Below are 5,559 nucleotides of genomic sequence, written 5' to 3' on the forward strand. Positions count from 1 at the left end.
TCCCATAAAAAGTATGAAGGCCCCCAACCCATCAAGACAGACGTTCAGACCTGCTGACTCAACTATAGATGTAGCTTTCACAGGCTTGTGGGCGTAGACGTGGTTTTATTCCTTCAGGAAGCGTGGAAGGGGGGTCTTAGGAAGGAGCGGCCTTGAGTCTAGGGGCTCCTTGATGATTTCCCATCTACTCCTGATCTACTTCTTGGTTCCACAGCCTTATTGCTTTTGCCCTCCATCCCCTGGGGGAGGAGGGGGGGAGGCGGAAGGAATGAAGGAAGAGATAAAGCAGATCACAGGGCATCACGGGGCAGCCCATCTGAACGGCACGTCCTGACCTTACACTGATGTGAAAAAGAGCTTGTCGGAGTTCCTGTCGTGGCTCAGCAGTTGGGACCCCAACTAGCATCCAGGAGGACGCGGGTTGGATCCCTGGCCTCACTCAGTGGGTTCAAGGATCTGGTGTTGCCATGAGCTGTAGTGTAGGCTGCAGACAGCCTCGGATCCCATGTTGCTCTGGCTGTGGCATAGGCCAGCGTCTACAGTTCTGAGTGGACCCCGAGCCTGGGAACCCCCATGTGCTGTAGGTGCAGCCCTAAAAGACAAAAAGACCCCCATCAAAAAATGCGCCTGTGTTTCCTGACTATATCCTATCCCACCTTTGCTGTGATTGAATCACAGACTGTCACGGATTTGGAAGTCAAAGGCAGCCAGGCTGGCATTCCAGTGGAAGCCCCTGGATCTTGCAGCCACACTCAGCTGCAGATGTGAATGCTGTTACCAGCCCTTCAGGAGGTAACCTAAAGTGGTTTCCATTTGGGAACATCTTGTTTTGCCTGTGACACGCCCTTAGGACATCGTATTTATGAGAGGTCGCAGTAATTAGCTGCCAGAAGGCCTCCAAGCATGACGCCATGGTTCTATAACACGGGGAATGTTTGAACCCATCCTATTCTCCATTCAAAGAGAGAGCTCAGACTTTAAAGGCGTTCTCTTGGTTACACCCTGCCCCCTCTGGAAACTTAAGGAGAGCATCTTCAAAGGCCCTTTAGGTTGCTGAAAGAGACATAATTTGGGGAACTTTCAAGTGGTGCGTATAGAGGATTCCTGTCTTCATTTCTTTGATGAATCTACCCAACGTGCGCCTTTTCCTCAAGAAGGCATTTCCCCTGTCCTTTGTTGGTTACAGTTCTTTGCTCATGCTCACTTGGAGCCCGGCTGCCCCCCCACCTCCCTTCATTTCCTTGGCAACGCGGAGTCCTGCTGTGTATGGACCCTCACCAAGTGTCCTCGAGGAAGGACCTCCGACTGCCTGCCGTGGGGGAAGAGAGAGAGTTCGATTGTGCTGGCCACGGAACCCATTTTATCTTGCAGCGTTCAGCTTCCTGGAGGGCGTCTTAGATGAGGAAGGGATTCCGTTTAAAACACGGGAGAGCGTTCAAACGCTCCACGTAGCGGTATCAGCAAATTCAATTTAGACATCGCATTTAAAAATGCATGTATCAGTGCCTCTTTGGAGAACCATGTGAACGTGTATGCCTCCACGCTCACAACTGGACTTACAGACCATCGTAACCGTCGTGGCATTTATTTTACCTTATGGGGACATCAGAAAACATTTTGAAAGCTTTTGGAGGCAAAGGGAGAAAAAGACCTTTGGTCATCTGAGCAGCAACCTCAGAACTACCAGCAGGTGGCGCAGCGGCCTATTTTATAACCAGCAGGAAGGCTCCCAAACGGAAAACCACCTAAAATGGTATTTTATCCCTTCGCTTGTTAATTCTTAATGCACTAAAACTACCATGACTTTACTATGTGGAATTATAACTGTAATAAGTATTAGAGTAGTGATAGGACCATTGCAGACAATATCTGGCTTTTTGAACTAAAAGGGACCCTCCAGGTTTCTGCTCCAATGTCTCTGTGTAACGGCCCGGGGGGCGCAGACACGAGCGGGGGAGGATCTTGGTGGGAATCCCGGCCCTGTCACCGGGTCCAGGACGCACTGATTCAGCCACACTGCTCCCAGCCAAACAGCATTTCCAGTCCAGTGACCACAAGTTAGGGAGTGGCTATGGAGCCACTGAAGTTAAGAATATTGTTCAGCTGATATTTGTAGAGTCTCTTCAATTCTCTTGTAAGAACATTCATATTTTCAGAGCAATGGCCTTTTCAGGGAGAACATACCATCCTTCTGTCCCCTCTTCACCATTTTCTAAAAGCATCTCCATTTCTGCCTATGACCCAGCAAAGTCATTTTGCCAAATGCTGCCTTCCCAGCTTCTGGCTGTTTCTGCAATAGAAGGAAAGGGGTTTTTCATAGATTTTTTTTTTATTAATTTTTTTTTTTTCTTTTAAGGGCCGCACCTGGAGCATATGGAAGTTCCCAGGCTAGTGGTCAAATCCGAGCTGTAGCTACCAGCCGATACCACAGCCACAGCAACGCCGGATCTGAGCCACGCCTGCAAACTGCACGGCAGCTCACAACAACACCAAATCCTTAACCCACCAAGTGAGGCCAGGGATCGAACCTGCAACCTCATGGTTCCTAGTCAGGTTCCTTATTGCTGAGCCACGACGGGAACTCCCACATGTTTGATTTATACTAAGAAGACACTTCCTAGGGCATCAGCAAATCTCACCCAGTGGGAATGAGTAAGGAGACCTAGCTTCTGCTCTGTTGCTAGGAAGCCCATGGAAATGTGTGTCACTGATCAAAAAGTGGAGACGGGCATGAAGCTGCATTATTAAATTATAGAAGAAGAGTAACAAAAGCTTGAGTTCACAGAGAACACAGTGTACCCCCAATAATCACCTTACCGGAAAGTGAAAAGGACAGAAATTGGATAGAACAGTCATAGACTTTAAAGCATGGCACATTTTCTTTGTAATTTACATTATTTCTTCCTGCTCATATTGCCAAGTGGCTTGGAAACCGTCTGAAAGACCGTAAATGATTGATGCTGAAAATTATGGATTAGAACCTTTGGTGGAAAGGGCGAGGAAAGATGACATTTCTGGAAAACCAAGGCCTCCTACAAGATCCGTCCTTTTATTTCCTTTTATCAGCTGGGAATACTTTCAGACATTGAAAATGAGCCTAGTAGTTTAACAACAAAATGATTTGCCGTGTGTTAGAGACAATCCACAGTAAACAGAACTCCGATCAAGTATTTGATCGGAAAAAAAAGATAATTTACAGACTTCAAAATATTATTTTAACAAATGGCTTCCTTTCAAAAGTTTCTGGAAATCAAATTGCCCAGATCGTTGCACATTTAACTAAATTTCAATTTGACAAAGGCTGTCCATTGGGATCTATATTTTAGATTAAATGAGTAAATGCAGACAAAGCCCTTTGCCCTTTGCCTGGCTCAAAAAACTGGTTGCTATTGTCTTAAAAATTTCCATGACACTGCAGCAAAATGGCCACATCCAATTTCCAGCCCATGCAACTTTGGAGCAGAAGGCTTTTTAGCAAAGAACTGAATGTCCTTTTACTTATAAAAGTAAATGGCCTAATCGGATGTTCTTTTGGAGTCTTCCAAGGTTTAACATTTGGCGACTTTACCATCTTATTCCAAATAAAGGAAGAAGGAAACTTCTCCAATTTGGCTGTGAGAGCTCTGTGTGAACAGCTGTGGAGAGCGATTCGACAACATTATGGGAAAATTTCGTGAAAGACATTTTATTTGAATACCTATTTGAATGGGAGACGATCTCTGAGGATATATGTCTTTCCTGATTCTAATTCATTAGAAACTATTCCTGGACGAAATGCTGGCAAAATATTCTCTTGGGAGCGGGGTCTGCATTATTTAAAATGTCTGACAATTTATCTTCATATCCAAATGTACACTATTTTGCATATCCCGTGTTTTCCTGTGGTTAATGTTTAACATAACTGTTTTTCTTTTTAAATGATGAGAAGCTTAAAAAGGAGAAAATCTACCCACGACTTTCATTCTACGAACCAAGAAAGAGATGGGAACTTAGTAAGAATTACGGCAACATACTGCTTACTCAGTATTACCTTTTTTCTTTGAGTGCCCGCCCTTGCTAAAACCTTGCCCAAATGTTCAAATGTTTGCACTGTGACACAGAAAAAGATGTGACACCTGGTTGTGGGGACCTCCCCGATCCTTTGTCTCCCCATTTAGAGCAGGAGGAGTTGGGCGTCGTTGACGGGGCGCGGTGGCTCCTTTCCCAGGTCTAGGTGGGCGCATCCCTGGAAGGGCCCCGCTGGAGCCGGGAGGGTGGGGAGCAGAGCCGGTGCTGAGGCAGCCGGCGAGCCAGGTCCCCACCGTCTTACCCCAAACACGCTGGCTCTGCTGTGTTTCAGAATTCAGATTTGTTTCTTCCTTTTGGATCTTAGAAAGGAAACACACGGCAGATACAGCGCATTATGCAAGGGCCCCAGCTGGCTCTGGGGCCGCTCCGCTCCCCAGTGTCCAGCATCTCAGCAGTTCTGGAGGTAAATAGAGACGGTGAGTAGTTTCTGCTCCGTTCAGGTCCACTGCTGAGTCAGAGGGGGGTAGGAAATTTTTTTTTTTTTTAAACTGCAATTTGGATTTTGGATTGTGGATAAGAGATGGGGAACCTGGACCCCTGTGAGGTCTGCTCATTAAATACAGACTCAAAGGGTAAAGCCTGTGCTGCCTCTTCCTTCAGGGTTGAGGCCTGGGGGCGGGTGGGGATCAGACAAGATGTGACAGACAAGCGGTTCTGCCCTGGGGGGAGGGGGCGTGTACCTGGGCCGAGTATTTATTCTCGTGGTTTCATATAATTTTCACTCTCTTTCCTTTTGGTTTTTGCTTTTTAGGGCTGCACCTGAGGCATATGGAAGTTCCCAGGCCGGGGGTCACATCAGAGCTGCAGCTGCAGGCCTACACCACAGCCACAGCCACGCAGGATCCGAGCCAGTTTGTTACTGTTGAGCCACAAGGGGAACTCCTCACCGTCTTTCCTTTTATACTTTTATGATTATAATTGTATTATTATTTTTGGTGGCAATACAAACTGAAAAAAAAAAAGGCTTTTGTTAATTTTGCAATTCCATAATTGAAAGATGTTATTGTTGGCACTTTTCAGCCTCTTCCTGCTACACTACCTGGAAATAAATGAGGACATGCAAAGGCTATTTATTCTGAGCTTGCTAAGCAATGGGAGTCAGCCACCATCAAGGGACCCAAGGCAGGTGGGGTACTTGGAAAGCTCCACCGTGGACCAGAGGGAAGGCTTCAGGTGTGCCCAGGTCAGGTGTGTCCACGTGGGAAAGCTGTCACGTGAAGGGGGCTCCTGGGAAAGGAGAGTGGGGGAAGGGGGGGGACAAAAAAATTCCTGGGGTTTTGCAGCTGCACAGGCAGTGGGTCAGAGTTCTGCTGTCACGGAAAGTCGAGCCCTTGACCTTTTCTACATTCAGTCTCTCGGTAGAAGGGCATTCCAGAGGTAGTTCCAGAATGTCTAGAAATTTCTATAAAGTTAAAGGGATAACTTTATGGAAGGAGAGTCTAGGAGACTTGTGAGGAAGCTGCATTTGCATAAAGCTCCTCCCAGGCTTTG

At 46.8% G+C, this 5,559-nt stretch overlaps 1 long non-coding RNA gene across 1 annotated transcript; it reads left to right on the forward strand.

Moving 5' to 3' along the window:
* The first annotated feature begins 4,409 nt into the window (after window positions 1-4,409).
* On the forward strand, window positions 4,410-5,132 carry LOC110255725 (uncharacterized). Its single transcript, XR_014818376.1, has 2 exons — window positions 4,410-4,484; window positions 5,089-5,132. It is a non-coding gene; the product is annotated as an uncharacterized LOC110255725 (long non-coding RNA).
* Window positions 5,133-5,559: the final 427 nt, after the last annotated feature.

Source organism: Sus scrofa, chromosome 10 (genome assembly GCF_054392235.1).
Source record: "Sus scrofa isolate SSC_HxYL_T2T_F1_AM1 chromosome 10, Sscrofa_HxYL_maternal_Yorkshire_Landrace_v2.0, whole genome shotgun sequence".
Taxonomy (NCBI): domain Eukaryota; kingdom Metazoa; phylum Chordata; class Mammalia; order Artiodactyla; family Suidae; genus Sus; species Sus scrofa.